At 32.7% G+C, this 16,936-nt stretch overlaps 2 protein-coding genes across 11 annotated transcripts in view; one reads left to right on the forward strand and one right to left on the reverse strand.

Moving 5' to 3' along the window:
• The window catches only part of tmem110l (transmembrane protein 110, like), a 211,658-nt gene that overhangs the window by 28,709 nt on the left and 166,013 nt on the right, over window positions 1–16,936 (reverse strand). The window contains exons 1-2 of one of the 7 annotated variants that reach the window (XM_087246223.2): window positions 7,439–7,505; window positions 3,367–4,022 (exon numbers count right to left, since the gene is read on the reverse strand). The exons of the other annotated variants lie outside the window; for them this stretch is intronic. The gene's annotated coding sequence lies outside the window, so the exon portion shown is untranslated. Of the gene's footprint in view, window positions 1–3,366; window positions 4,023–7,438; window positions 7,506–16,936 lie in introns of those variants that run through there. 7 annotated transcript variants of the gene reach the window in all.
• sfmbt2 (Scm like with four mbt domains 2) overlaps window positions 5,115–16,936 on the forward strand; it is a 78,129-nt gene continuing 66,307 nt past the window's right edge. For all 4 annotated transcript variants that reach the window (XR_015942426.1, XR_015942427.1, XM_087248293.2 and 1 more), the window contains exon 1: window positions 5,115–5,222. The gene's annotated coding sequence lies outside the window, so the exon portion shown is untranslated. The remainder of the gene's footprint in view (window positions 5,223–16,936) is intronic.

The following is a 16,936-nucleotide window of genomic DNA, read 5'->3' on the forward strand; positions in this document are numbered from 1 at the left end:
ATTGTTGTTATCCATGAATTTTCAAATATGCTTTTTTTTACAAGAGAGGCTAGAAAATTGTAAAGCTCTACATTAGTATCATTAGTATTATTATTATATTTTAATTATTTTTCGTTCATTCATTCATTCATTCATTCATTCATTCATTCATTCATTCATTCATTCAGCAGTCTTAGGTGAGAACCCCAGACTTCCCTCTCCCCAGACACTTCTTCCAGGTCCTCCAGGGGGATTTCAAAAGCGTTCCTATAGGTCAGCTGAGAGACATCGTCCCTCCAGCTGGGTCTTCCCCGAGGCCTCCTCCTGGTGGGACATGCCTGGAACACCTCCCTAGGTAGGCGTCCAGGAAGCATCTGAAACAGATGCCCGAGCCACCTCAGCTGACTTCTCCTGATGTGGAGGAGCAGTGGCTCTACTCTCGAGTGTCAGAGCTCCTCACCCTATCCATAAAAGTGTGCCCTGCCACCCTTCGAAGGAAACCTATTTCGGCCACTATTTTTTTATTCAAATGGCCAAATTCTGACTGAGGAAATCAGTGTGCTGGTCCGATTGTTATCTGCCTAAATGAGATTAGTTTTTAATATTTTTTTTATAGATTCCTATTTTTTTTCTAATGATATATGATGTAATATATTTGTATTTTAAAAATAAATATTTTTTCCTATTGCTTTATTCTAAATCTTTAGGAAATATTTTTGGTACATCAAAAAGTGTGGTTATGATGATAACCATCCGACAAGCTAATTCAGCTAAAAATAGTGCTTTAAATGTCAGTAAAATGCAGTATTTAAATCTCATAATCGAATGGAAAATTAAGCAAATAACTGTAAAAAGGTCCTCTTTTGGAGAAAAAAAAATAACATTCCCGTTCACCAAACTGGCTATAGGCCTGAACTATAAAATGGTGCAAAACAGCACTCAATGTTGTTCCCCTATGATTGCAAGCCAAAGAACCATTTTTAGTAGTCTATAACACCTACCGTAATGCTGAATAAGAACCACTGGATAACAATTGCAGGTTCTTTATAGGTTCTACATAGCACTATTATAAACCATGCGTTTTTAGAGTGCAACAACAGAAAATTGTAGGACTTAAACATGAGTTAAACACTGTAAACACAGACAGATCAGAACAGACAGAAACATGATGGACATGTTAATCATAAAGATGATAATGGAGAAAGGGGAGCAGGAGAAGGAATAAGATATGTTTGCAGACATGGAATCAGGAGCCTAAGCTATAATAGGGAAGTTGCAAAAGTCAAGGATAGCGCTCATAACATATGGCAGTACAGATACAGGACACACAAGAGTCTGAAAGAACATAATAGCTACCCTTAAAGACTGGAAACTCAAGAATGACTTCAGTGGGCATGACAATACAGACAGGAATGCCTCTCTGTTGCTGTGGCAGTGCTTAGGTTGCTCTCGCCTACTCAGACAAAATGATGTACTGAAACTGGCTCAGATAGGCATCACAGTTAGCACAGACAAAATAAGTAGCACCACTCGTATCACTGGAGTAGATACTTGTGGTACTGGGATTCTGAGCAAGCACTCTCAAGCTTAAATTGTTCGGGAGCTCAGAATCTACCATTTGCAGGTCTCTGTCACAACTTGAAGCCAAATATAGATCTGAGGTTGCTGTAGTTTTTTTTCCTATCACTCCTATATGTAATCATGTTCTGTGCACTATGACCCAGAGGTATATGCTGCATGTGCTGATGTCACAAGAAGATGTGGTGAAGTCTACTCATATTGCTTTAACCAACAATTCATTGTTTGTTTCACACATACACACTTTTAAATGCAAGACAAAATCTCACACTTGTTGACGTAACATTATTACTAACATGTTCGGAATAACATACTAAAGTAGGTACTACATTTGGATTTGAATTTACCTCACAACTGTTATAAAACAATGTTCTACACAGTATGAAAAGGAGTAGAATGACTGTTGGGATGTACTACAGGCCTGTAGCCAGCCTGGTGAAAGGGGTGGTTATTTCTTCTTTAAAAAATTGACCTTTTTGCAGTTATTAGCCTCATCTTCTATTTAATTGTGAGGTTTAAATACTTTTTAAGCACTATTTTTGCTAGATTAGCTTGTCAGATGGTCATCAGCCACAGTTTTTGATGTACCAAAAACATTTCCTAAAGATTTAGAAGGACAAAAATATGAGAATAATACTTATTTTTCAAATACAAATTTATCACATCGTGTATCATTAGAAAAAAGGATGCCGTTCAAGTTTTAAAATAAAAACTAGCCTATTGTCATTTATTAAAACAGCGATCCATAAGGAATTCATTGCAAGGTACAAACAGACACTTTAAAGAGTTCACCCAAAAATAAAAATTTAAAATTTATTCACCCTAAATTGGATTTAAGCCTAAATGTGTTTCTTGATGCACAGCTTAGTCAGTAAAGAAGCTATCTTGAGCTGAATATCCAGCCTCATCTCATAACAATTTTACGTTTTGTCAGTTTAGTGGCTAATTCGTTTACGAATTAGATCACGGTAAAAAAAAAGATGTCTGCAAAACAAATTATATGTTTAATAAAAACAAATAAATTAAATTTAGTTATGTTCAACTTGATTTGTTTGTTTAAAGTCAGACCAAATAAATTGTTTACAACCACTTAATTTAAAAAAGGAATCAGCTTTGAATAATTTTTCTCAGTCGTGGCACCCAACCATCATTTGAGGATAAGCAAATTGTACTAAATTGTATGAATGCAATCATACAAATTTATACGAGTTAGCCACTAAATAAACTAAATAAACAAAGTTGCGAATTGCTGTGAGATATTGTCCATATTATGACTTTCATAAAAGCTACTACTATGAAAGTCAAAGGTTAGAGATTTCTTTTTTTAAATATCTTTCTTTCATTTTCAACAGAACAAAGAAACAGACTTATAAAAAGTGAAGGTGAATAAATGATGCCAATTTAGATTTTGGGGTGAACTATCCCTTTAACATTATTTTTTTAGGCAGTTGTATGTTAGAAGAACATGTTCATGTCAAAACAGTAATATTTAGTACTATACCCATGCACTAAAGAAATACACAGTTAGTTATATACTTTATATGAATATATATTTCTTCCTCACTGTGGTCTTTAAGGTAACAACTACACATTTTTAAATATAGTTACACATCTTAAACGTTTTACATATGAAAAAAAATAATTGTTGCATTTCTAGTCTACAATGTGCTAGAACTATTTTACAGTAACATTTCTAAAGACCTGCACATCATTTGCACATGTATATATGACCAGATAATGCACAAAGCTAATTTCCCTAGGCAAAACTTTCTGAATTATACCAGAGCAAAGGGAGGATAAAGTACTGACCCACATTGTCTATCTCGTCCTGCAAGGTCACTGCTCCAGCAGTGGTAATCTGTCCCTGGAAGTGCTTGTCACAGTCTCCTCTTGTAGATTAAGCTCAAGGCATGAACCATCTGTTACATCACTAAGTGGAAGCCTGTGCTTATTAGATGAGAACAGTTTTTTCTCCTTCTGGACAAAGAATTTCACCTTGTATGTGCACACAGTGTCCTACGTGTGTGGTTTAGAGGGTTTGGTGTTGCCTGATAAACTGAGGCTCTGAACGAGTCTTATTGAGAAACATTACAGTGCACTTTTCTTTTTGCTCTGAATGAATAGTCCTTTATAGAGGCACGTTAAGAGGCAACACTTTATGTCAAATTCAACTCAGTATAGCAATAAATATTGTTACCACAGGATGGCAATGGAGGACAAGATGAGCATAAAATGTCTGCCTGAAATAAGGGGGTAATTTCTAAAAATAATATATTTACAATGGTTTTCTGATAACAAATTAACAATTTGTAATAGACCATTTCAATGTGGTAATGTCATTGGACCTTGAACATTTCCTGCTTTTTATCATACTATATCATAACTGTAACAAGAGGCAAATCAATCATATTTTCATGTTAAAACAGCTATAACTTAATATGTGGATGTTTTTGGAATCCCTGAAGCTGTGGAAATAAAAGATGTAAAAGAGATAACACATTATTGTTATTTTTTATATTCCTCAAAATGGTTAAGAAATGTTTGATATTTATATTCTGCAATTTTCAAAATATAATTATACATAATTATAATGTTTACTAATTATGTAATAATTAGTAAACATATTTGTGAAGATTATGTACACAGTCAAATATTTCTGTAAATATTTATGTAAAAATCAAATAAAATGTTAAAAAAATTATATGAACCGACTTCAAATATTACAAAATAAATAAATTAGAAAAGCAAAGTAAATAGTTTTGTTGTTTTATATATTTCAATATTGTTGTTCAATCTCGTCATATTTTCAATCTTGTCAATTGTTCAATCTTGTCATATTTTAGTAAAGTTTGGTTAGATTACATTTTTGAAAAACATTTTAGCTATTTTAATAACTAACTTCTTGTTATGACTCGCATGAATTCTAAATCAGAAAACTGTGTTCTTTTTTTGTGAAATATCCTATATTTTTAGATTTCATGAGGCTACTTGATAACATCACAAAAATGAATAGTATTTCATTACATAAAATATGGAAAATAATAGAAAGTGTGCTTCTCTCTTTATAAGAAGGCTAAAATTATTTGTGATATGTATATAATGAATGCTGAAGTAAAAAAGACTATTAATATTTTCTGCACAAGTCTAAAGTAATAATTAAATAGATACAAATAAAAACAAGTGAAAATTGCAACAGCAACACCCTCTTGTTTACATTATCTGTGTCTCAAAACGCAGTGAGCTATCAACATAGACAGCTTCTTATCAGCAAATTTACCATATTCACGAACAGTATTTTTGACCATCAAAAGAAAATAAGAGTCCAAAAACGACACACGAATTAATGATGCCCGAAAGTACTGCACGCGCCCTTGAATGTCCGAATGCTGTCCATGCAGGCGGTTGGCAATGTTTTAAGACACAGCCATGAGTTTCTCCACACGAGGGAGGCGGAGGCTTGGGCCCATTTCTATTTATAATGGGCTGAACAAATTTTGCAACTGTAAAGGTCAATGAAGGAGTCGGCTTGAAAATAATCTGTAGATGTTGAGACATGCGCAGATGCGGGATGATGCCATATTGGACACACGCATACACACACCGCTCCTGCTTCAACCAGAACACCGGATCACCCAATTCAGATAGACGGAAAAAACTCGCATAAGGTAAAAACTACATCATACGCATGAACTTCATTATGTAATAGGGATCGCGCTTGACACAGGCTTGCGCTTCTTAGCGCGATTTTTCGTGTACATACGCTTTTTCCTCGTTAAAAATATTTGGAGGTTGTTTGTAACAGTCAGAAATATACAGAAGCGTCTGCGTAAGAGTTGAGTAAACGGTCCGACAAATAAAGTAAGCTCGTTTATCCGTGACACCGACTGTCGAGCGATGGCACTTTCGATTCCGCCGATTAATATATTAACGATCTGAAGAGAAATGTCGCTCAAAATAACGTTTATGTAACAAGCCACATTTTCGTTTCGCCTTCTTCCTCAAAGCAATTCTCGCTCTGTTTCTATTGACTTTATTTTCAAACTGCCATTTGACCTCCTTTCGATTTCGGAGGACACAGGCGCGGATATCAACATTTAAGTTTGCACGTTCGGGCGGTGTTTATAGAAATGTTTTCGGACGTCACGAACCGGTCGGTATACGTGGTTCAGGTGCGCAGTAGATGATCCAAAATCCTCGTCCCTCATGTGTCAAATCCACTTTCAACATGGCGGGTTAAGGTGTGTTAAAACTGCCATGCAAAATCTTTGAAGAAGGAAAAAATAACATCGCGCTGCTTACGCGTCCAGTTTTGGTTTCTTTCGCTGCACCTGGCCGTGCTTTAATGAATTAAATTTAAAGTTGTCGTTTGGCGACCTCGGTGGAGTTTTTTTCCGCTGCAATACTTTTAGAGTGTGTAAAGTAGTACAGTATCTCACATGCTCATACAATATTTCCTGTTTCGTTTTGTGCACTGTTCGCTGTACACTCATAAAAATAAAGGTTATTTATTGCCATCCATGATTCCACGAAGAACCTTTAACAACCATGCAGCATTTTCATTCCGCAAAAGGTTCTTTATGTTGATAATTACAGTGTTCTTACACTTTAAAATGGTTCTTTAAAGAACCTTTCACTAGAAGCTTCCTTGGAAAACCTAGGTTCTTCTATGTCATCACTTTTTGTTCTTCCTGGCACCTACTTTAAAGAGTGTACGCAGAGCCAAACATTAATTCCCGTATTATTCATATCAAGATCTTCCAGTATCAGAACATGCCTACATTCTTTTATCAGAATTTGCATGCTCCAACGAATGAATAACGCGTGCCTTATTCATTAACTCGATTAGGATAAACTCCAAATCAAATAGATTCATTTTAGAGAATCTGTTTATCTAATCATCCTTTACATGTTAGTGAATGTCGTCGTAAATCCGTGACGTTTTATCCACGGGTGGATTAATGAAGGGGAAATGGAGTCACGCGTTTGGTGATGAGATGAGATGAAATTATATTTTTCATGCTCGTTAATTCTCTGCCTGACCTGGAAGAGATGAACACCAGCAAGTCTTTTTATGTCTATCGTTTAACGTTAGCCTTTTTATCCATTTAAAAAGCATACAATCGGCAATGAGAGGTAAAGATAACAGTCACGACAATCAAAACAGTCATGATATCAAATCAAGTGTTAAAATACGCTGAATCAGCCTAACTGAGATAAAGCTTGACATTTAAATCAATTGCCCTCACAGTTGAGTCAGAGTACATTTTCTTTCAAGCGGAAAGCGTATTCATTAAGATAAAATGTGAGCAAGATGCCATGTAGATACGACACCTGCACCTGTCACTCAGTTCAGGTTTTAAGGTAAAACTCCTTTGCTGAATCCTTCAAAAGCAGTCAAAACTAAATATTGATGTTTCAACATGGCCAACATGTTATATTGTAGCATAACAGCAACGTTGTTTACACCGACACTTCAGGAGGCACACAAGTTTGCGATATGACAAATAAGCGCAAACAGAAGTTGCTTACGTCGGAAGAGGTAACCATAGCAACAGCACGCAGCTTAAAAACGTATATTTGACAGTAGCATCAACATGACGTCCAAAATACGTCTTTCAATCATGACATAATGTGTGATACTATTCAACCAAGGGCCCTTTACTAAACAAAACTAAAATTATTATGTATACAGTAGCCCAGGCGCGCAATATGAGGTCGAGCATTTTGAAGCCTTTAATATCAGGCTACCTGGCGATTACGTAACATGTAAAGGTCTGGTAATCCATATTTAAATACACAAAACACCTCTGGATGTGAAACGAGAGGGAGAGGGAGAGAGAGAGAGATATGCGATCTGTCATAAGGTAATCAGATAGTTTACCCTTAGGTCGCAAAGATCGGGTGTCTGCCTGTGTTCTACTGCGGATTGAATGATGCGATTTACATTCAACCCGTTTTGTGACGTAGCCTAATGTCTTTGAGGACGTCACGAGGTGAGCTTAAAAAAAACAAATAAACAAATATAGGTTTAAGGAGGTTTAGGCAAGTATAAACTCCTTGTAGTGCATGAATGAAGGAATTGTGTTATTTTGATAGCCTAAACTTGTTGTATAGCTTACATAATGAAGTGTATTGAGAAGTAGGCCAAGACAAATTTCCCTTTATAAGGTCAAAAAGTTGTTTTGACAGAGAATGATGCCATTGGTGTTTTTCTTTGTCAAGTGTAAATAGTAAGGAATTAAGTGGTCAAGACATCATTGTGTTATGGAGAAATGATGTCATCTTATCTGAATAGTTGTTTTCTATCAGATTTTTAAAAAACATATAAGCTTCTATTCCTTTGAGTTGTCACATTTGTTAAGTTTCAAGTTCAGCGTGTGGTATTAGTTGCCTTTTACTTGACTGAAGTTATGAGACTGGTCAGATGAAATGTAATGAACACTGTTAGTGGGGAAATTTTCAGAGAAATACATTTCCACATTATTAAAAACAAGAAATATTGAAGGTTTGCATTTAATTTTAGCATTAAAATAACAAAAGTGTAATAGAAAACAATAAGTACAAAATAAATACAAAACAATAAAAGTGTAACAGAATATAAATACAAATGAAGTCAGAATTATTAGCCCCACTTTGAATTTCTTTTTTAAAGATTTACCAAATTATGTTTAACAGGGCAATGAAACTTTCACAGTTTGTCTGATAATTTTTCTTTTGTAAAAAAAAATCTTATTTGTTTTCTTTTGGCTAGAATAAAAGCAGTTTTTAATTTTTTTTAAACACAACTTTAAGGACAAAATTAGCCCCTAGCTATATATATTTTTTTCATTAGTCTACAGAACAAACCATCATTATACAATAACTTGCCTAATTACCCTAACCTGCCTATAACCTAATTAACCTAGTTAAGCCTTTAAATGTCACTTTAAGCTGTATAGAAGTGTCTTAAAAATATCTAGTCAAATATTATGTACTGTCATCATGGCAAAGATAATATAAATCAGTTATTAGAAATGAGTTATTTAAACTGTTTTGTTTAGAAATGTGTTGAAACAATCTTCTCTTAAACTGAAATCGGGGAAAAAATAAACAAGAGATCTAATAATTCAAGGGGGCTAATAATTCTTACTTCAACTGTATATCCTTTTAAATATTTTTTAATTTTAAGTTTTTATTTACTTCACAAATAATCCAATTTATATGATCACTTGTTTTTTTAATTCTATTTTTAAAAGATAACTTAAAAAATAATAAATAAATAAATAAATAATCCACTTAGATCACTTGTTATTTTAAATCTTATTTTTAAAACAGAATTTAAAATAATAATAATAATAATAATAATAATAATAATAATAATAATAATAATAATAATAATAAATAAATAAATAATCACTTGTTGTTTTAAATCTTAATTTTAAAAAGTAATAAGTAAAGATACAAATAAAAGTACAAAACCAGTCACTGAGGTGGTACCTTTTCAACAGTAATGGTACCTTTGGAAACATATGTATACTTTAAAGGTACAACTTAATACCTAAAAGTACAAATGTGTACCTCATAGTGCTATATCAAGAAACAAAAGTGTACCCTAAGATACAAAAATGTACTTTTAATGTACCAATGTGCATATTTAAGGTACAAAATTTTATACTTTGAAAAGGTGCCACCCCAGTGAAAGGTTTTGAACCATTTCGGTGTTTAATTATAACAATAATATACCTAATAACATCAACATTATTTCACTCATATATTGACATTTTGTTGACAATGTTTTAGGAACATTAAAGTAGACACTTACAGTAGCATTGAATCTAATGCAAATTTAATGACTTTTTATGCTTTCTGAATGTAAAATCACTTTTGTAAATGTCATGATTATACAAATTACTGTGTGTATTATCTGCTTTACATCAATGTTGCTGTTGTCCTCTTAATTTGAACTTACTATTAATTAAATTTGTGCTTCAGGTTGCTTTCATTTACTGTTTGTTTTGGTCCAGTCCATTCGGATAGAGACACTTCAGAGGCATTTCATAAGCATAAAAATAAACCTAAACCCAGAACATCCAGGAAAGCATTAGGCAAATTAAACAAATAGTCAAATCCCTAAATAAACCTGTGTAGTTAACAATTAATCTCAAGTTTGAAGCTGGACAAATAAATGTATCACAACCAGCTAAACTAACCGCTAAATAGATTAACTCTCAAAGTTGCATAATTAAAATGGATTAACAAATGTGTCTTCAGAGTGAAAAAGGTCACAGCCATTTATTTTAATAAGAAAAGCAGCACTACATTGTGCTCCAATAATCCTTTAATTCCCCTTCCACAATTGAACAATTCCTGGATTAAAGTAAGGGCTTAATGTGAGCTAATCAATAGCACGGCCTGTCTAAAAATCGGGCTTTATTCTGAAATAGCCCACATCATATAGATTAGCCTGATAATTCACTTTAATCCCACATCTTCAATCTGGAGGCATCTTGCAGCCCATGTGTTGAGTTGACTTAACCACAATAAAGCCACAATCAAATGACTAGCTGCACAGTAAAAAAAAATCCAGTTTGCCTTAAAGATTTAAGCTGACTCAAATTAACCTTATGAATCCATTAAACTTATATTAAGTTAAACTGATTTAAAACTGACCTATAACATTAAGTTAGAACATGATTAACTTAGTTTAACAGGTTACAATTACCTTTAAACATATGCTGACTAATTGGTCATATATTTTTTACAGTGTGTGAATAGCAAATATTTGTTAGGCATTCGAACATTTGATATTTCAGTAGCTCAAATAGTAGTGGATAGCACTAGCAATGATAATGTTGTTGGTTCGATTCTCTTTTTGCAACTCCAGGGTCATTTTGTACATGACAATGTTTAGTGAAACATGAAATATCATACTGTCAAAATCAGATCAATGATCAGAAAAAATGGATTGGAAATTATATGCTTGAAGCTAGGTTTTGAAAACTTAAATGTAGTCATTTAGAATTTTTTTCTTTAGTTTGGTAAGGGTCAGTAGTTTGTCGTATTTTTGGAATTCATTTTATTAATTTTATTTTATAACAGTTTAAACTTTACAGTTAACTTTTTATTGGGGGTTTTAATAATCTTACTGAAGCTATTTAATCATATTTACATTTAGACATTTAGCAGACAAATTTGTTCAAAGCAGTTTAAAATTGAGATGGAATTCAGTGTTTCAACGAGAAGAGCTTCAGTTTTAGTTTAGGCTTAGTTTGTTTTTATTTTTGGAATTATTATTGTTTTTATTTTATAACAGTTTAAACTTAACAGTTGACTGTTTGGAAATTTTAGTAATCTTATTGAAGCTACTTAATTATTACATTTAAATTTAGTTATATAACAGATGATTTTATCCAAAGCAACTTACAATTGAGGAGGAATTCAGTGTTTCAACAAGAAGAGCTTTAGTTTTAGTTTAGGGTCAGTTTGTTTTAATCTTCTAAATATATATTTTTTATTTTATTTTGTAACAGTTTTAACTTAACAGTTGACTTATTGGAAATTTTAATAATCTTATAGAAGCTGTTTGATTATTATGTTTACATTTAGCCATTTAGCAGACGATTTTGTCCAAAGCAACTTACAATGGAGAAGGAATTTAGCGTTTCAGCAAGAAGAGCTTTAGTTTTAGTTTAGGGTCAGTAATTTGTTTTTATTTTTGGAATTATTATTGTTTTTTATTTTATAACAGTCTAAACTTAACAGTTGACTCATTGGAAATTTTAATAATCTTATAGAAGCTATTTAATCATTACATTTACATTTAGTCATATAACAGACGATTTTATCCAAAGCAACTTACAATTAGTTGAGGAGGAATTCAGTGTTTCAACAAGAAGAGCTTTAGTTTTGGTTTAGGGTCAGTAGTTTGTTTTTTATTTTTTAAGTATATTTTTTTATTTAATTTTATAACAGTTTAAACATAACAGTTGACTTATTGGAAATTTTAATTTAATTTTATTTTTAATTTAAATTTAATTTCATACTTGATTTGCTGTTTATACAAAGAAACTGTTTATGCTCAGCGAATTTATTGCTAGATTAAGGAGGGGGAGGTTTTTTTATATGGAGTGATTGTAAAAATCTGGTGCAAATGTACAAAAAAAAAAAGAAGCTAAAGTGTCAGATAAATGTAAGAGTGTGTTTTCTACAGGTGGTTTGTTAAGCCCACTCACCTGGTGAGGCACACTCAGAATTAATAATATTTGAGTTTTGGTGTGTGGTGAAGTGGGAGAGGGAAGAGGGGTCTTGGTTCTATTCACAGGGGTTCAGGTGATCTCAAATATAGGTATTTTTAGTTGTTATTTGAAGGATACCAGTGAATCCGCAGTTTGTGTGGGAATGGGAAGATCATTCCACCATCATTCCATGATGGTTTCTAGTGATGTATGTGATGCAAATAGGAAATAGTAGGGGACCATAAATAGATCCCTGAGGTATACCCAGTGACCGGCTGATGAATTTAGATACTTCTCCTCTCCCTCCAATCTGAATGATCTTCCGGTGAGGTAAGACTCCAACCAGTAGAGTGGGGTTCTAGTGATGCCCACTGAGGAGAGGGTGGAGAGTAGAATCTACTGATTCACCATATCAAATGCAGCAGACAGGTTCAGTAAAAGCAGAAGGGATGATTTAAAACCTGCTTTGGCAATCTGCAAGGCCTAGTCTCAGTGGAATGTCTACATTTGAAGCCTAATTAGCTTGCATCCTGCATGTAATTGTGAGGTAAAAATGTGAAAATTTGGTTAAAAACAACCCTTTCCAGTGTTTTGGCAATAAAAGGAAGGAGAGAGACTGGTCTGTAATTTTCAACCAATGAGGTGTTGAGTGATGTTTCTTTGAGCAGCAGGGTTTCCCGGGCCTGTTTAAAAGTGGTTGGGAATGTGCCAGTGTGGAGTGAAGTGTTAATGATATGTGTTAGGACCGGCACTATGGCCGCGGAAATGTCCTGCAGGATGTTTGAGGCAATTGGGTCTAGAGGGCAGGTTGTGGGATGAGCAGAGTGGAGAAGTTTGGATACTTCTTCCTCCTTAAGGAGTGAGAAGGAGAAGAGTCAAATTTCATCAGAGGGTATTGTTTGATGGAGAGTTGGGATGGACAAAAAAAAGGCCAAATCATCAGCTTATAAGAAGGTGGAAGAGGAAATAGCATGGTATTAAACTTCCTAAATAATTTGCAGTATCTGAAGTAGGCATGGGCCGTCATAAGATTCTGACTGTATGATAACCTTGGATAAAATTATCACAGTTTCACGGTATTGTGATTAATGCTCTAAAATAAATTATTTTTTAAATATCTGGGTAAAAAAAAAAATTTCCCTCTTGAACACAAAATATTTCATTTTGAAAAACATTGATAACATTTTGAAAGTTTTTTTTGACTAAAACTGATCAGTTTAACTGTCTTATTTTTATTAGCCTCTCTGTTTTTCTGGCTGTTTCTAGTATTTTATGATAGATGGAGTGATAAAAATAGATATTCAATATTCTGTTGACTTCTTTGACTCTAATTATGTAAAAAAATAAAAATAAAAACAAACTTGACATTTGTTTTGTTCTAGAAACTAAATAAATGTAAATGAAGTAATTTTTTTTTAAAAATTTTTGTTTAGTTTGAAGAGTCGGTAGTTTTATTTTTTTATTTATGGAATGCGTTTACTTTTTTATCATTATACATTTGACATTTTAGTAATTCCAAGAACCTGCTTAATCACAATAAATAACTCTTTATATTATAAAAAGCTAAGATGTTACATGTTTTTTGTAGAGTGAATATCTACTCTATACTCTAAAATTCATATTCTTATAAAATCTTTTTTTTTTTAACTGATACATTTAATTATGCTTTTGTTAAACCCATCTGTTTTTCTGCCTGCTAGCAGTATTTTATGGTGGATGGAGTAATAGACCCTTTTCACATTTCAGGTTTCTCAGTAGCGCAAGTCATCATAGTTGGGAAAACTTAAGAGTGCAGTAAATGGGATGATACAACAAATAACTAATACAATCTTATATGCTAAAATAATAAAATAAACACGATGGTGTTATCAAGACTTTCAGAAAAAGGAAAAAATTGTGGGAGACTGAAAACCTTTTTGTAATTTGATGCAAAGATGATATTGAAGATACATAAATACATATAAATGTTCATACAATAAAAAAATCTAAATATTAAAAATTTCAAGGATTTAAGATGCTGATGACCATTAAACACGTCATAACAGGCTTGTGAAAAGGGTCCATCAAAATTAAGTCAACTCCCTTAACTTCAAGTTGTGTAAAAAAGTTGTGTGGCTTCATATTTTTATATTAGAAATGTGCATCTGCCTACTGAATAAATGTAAATGAAATCATTCAGAGAGACTTGTGTTTCATAATGTAAGGATGGGTAGTTTTTTACTTTTGAAATTTATGAAAGCTTTTCATTCATAACAGTTTGAGATTTTAATAATCTCAAGAACATGTTTAATCACAGAAACTTTAATGAAAAGCTTGGTTGTTAGAAGTTCTTTGTAAAGCAAAAAATACACTGATTTCTTTAACAATACATGACGATTTTGCTTGTGTATATTAAAAAATGAGTTTTGCTGCTTGTTCAAAGTAATTATTTAAATAAACTGAAACAACATAAATCTTAAGATTTTATTGCGACAACTTAATTGTTTTATGTTCAATCCACTTACTTTTTTTAAATTATCTTAATCGATTTGTGTTGTGACAACATGAATGAATTGAGTGCAACCTTGCATTTTTATACTGTATATGCCAGGGGTGACCAAAAAAGTTTAGTTACAACCCCAATCAGACACACCTGGGCTAGCTAATCATGTTCTTTCCAGAAACATCCTTGCTGGTGTGTTGAGGCAAGTTGGAGCTAAAACCTGCAGGACACCAGCCCTCCAGGACCAACTTTGGACACCTCTGGTATATGCTTTTGTTGCACAAGTTTTTTTTTTTCTGGCTGTTTGTAGTATTTTTATAAAGAACGAATGTCCAAAGATTTTTTACATCATAAATCGGTAATACTTTATAATAAGGTTGTATTAGTTAATGCAAGTGAATGCATTTACTAACATGAACAATACAATAATTACTGTATTTATACATGTTAGTTAATGAAAATAAAGCAGTTCATTGTTCATGTTAACTCATGGTGCATTAATTAATGTTAACAAGCATGAATATGGATTTTAATAATGCATCAGTAAATGATGAACTATGGCTAATAAATGCTGTACAAGCATCGTTCATACTTAGCTCATGTTAGTAAATTAACTATCATTAACTAATGTAAAGTGTGACTCATTGATTTTTCCTAGCAACATACATCTTTACAAAGCATAAATGTAGTCATTTTAAGATATTTTTGTTTAGTGTTTAGTGAGGGCCGGTAGTTTTCATATCTGCAATTTATTTATTTATTAGTAGACTTTTTCTCAGCCCAGTTTATGAGAAGTGTTTCTTCTGACAGCGATTTGGATGGAGGTTCTCAAGTTTTTTTTCTCATTTAAAGCCCACATAAGTCAGAGCGAATCCTTGTCATGTTAATTTCCGCTTTGATTCCAGTCTTTCTCGGCTGGAGCAGTGAGTAATGCTGCCAAAAATATCTGCCAAAGGAGTGACAGAAGACTAATATTTTTCTGTGGAATTGTTCTGCTGTGTTTATAAAACACATACACACACACACACACACACACACACACACACACACACACACACACACACACACACACACACACACACACACACACACACACACACACACACACACACACACACCGACACACACACATACTGAATGAGTCATTTGCAAGGAAGTGGTTTTCAAGTGTTAAAGTGAACTTCTCATTCTTAGTTCCATCTAAAACCAGGACTTCAATAGAAGAAATATACATTAACATCTCAATGTATGTATTATTCATTGCTCTTCACTCCAAAAAAAAAAAAAAAAAAAAAGAAATACAGGTTGTAGTGTGAATGGAGGAGTTTAGGTATTAGCAACTATTTTTCAGGTGTACATTTTGGAAAAGTCCAGAATGTACTTTTGTTTCAGTGCTGTAAAAACTATTTTTTGAGAAGCTTTTAGTGAGTGACTTTTTGACATTTTAATACCACTAAGACATTTTTTTTTTGTATTGTAAAAAAGGTTCCATGGAGTTTAAATGTTTTTTTTGTAGCCAAAGTTTAACTTTAAATTGAACATTTTATTTAAAAAAAACTTAAAATAGGAATAATATTTGCAATTCCTTATGTGATCCATCAACTTGGGAAATATAATGATAACTGATTTTTGACTAAATTAAGAATTTTAGGGGAAATAAAGTGGAAAATAGTTTCGTGAAAAATATGTGGACGTTATTGCATTTTATAAAGAGCTTCTAAGAGTATGATATATACTCGGGTATTGTGTAATTTACAGATTAGCATATTAGTGCATAGGTTCTATAAAGCATGCACTGTAAAAATTATATGATCAATAAGTCCTGAAAGCATATATTTTTAAGTTAATCATGTTCTAACTTAGATATCTAAGCTATGCAAGCTGTTTTAAGTCAGTTTAAAATAATATAAGTTCAATGGACTCATAAGGTTAATTTGATTCAGCTTAAAAAAATTAAGGCATCAGGATTTTTTTTCAGTTTGAGACCTGTATACTGTAGATACCTTCCTCAAAGAACTACAATAATAAGCTATTTGGCATTATAAAACAATTTTAACACAAATTTGAGCTTTAATGAGCTATTGCATGTATTACAAATTTATGATTAACAAGTTTCGCTGCATACCAGCACAAAAAAAAAAAAAAAAATCAAACCAGCATAAGCCAAGAAAAAGTGTAGCATTCTTCAGTTTTTTTGCAGCACAATTAGAACTAAAACATGCTGTGTTATTTTTTTTTTTTTTGGTTGCCAGTCAGCAACTTTTCACACCTTAGTGACTGTACTGACATCATCAGTGATTACGTTTGAAATCAACCAATAGGAGAGCAGGACAGATCTTCACAAAAACACTACATAGATGATCTGACAGCTCATCTAGATTGTAATCATTTTGAATAATCCAGAGTATTTCAAGGGTCAGTTGTAGATGAATGTATATATGAGTAATAGTTTATATGCAACTCATCAACAAGCAACAAGGCATGGCTTAAATTAAACGAAGATCTCTTCTGTTTCAGATTATGAGAAATCCAAGAATAGATTTTAAAGAACTGAAACCTAATTTTAAAGCAACTTTCTTTTTTTTTATTACATTTTTATATTGAACTGTGTGGTATGATACGTGTCTCTGCAACTTACATTTTGAGAAAATTTGATTCGATTTCAGAGATTAGTAGGCATTTA

The sequence above is a fragment of the Danio rerio genome, chromosome 4 (genome assembly GCF_052040795.2).
Source record: "Danio rerio strain M-AB ecotype USA chromosome 4, GRCz13ab, whole genome shotgun sequence".
NCBI lineage: Eukaryota > Metazoa > Chordata > Actinopteri > Cypriniformes > Danionidae > Danio > Danio rerio.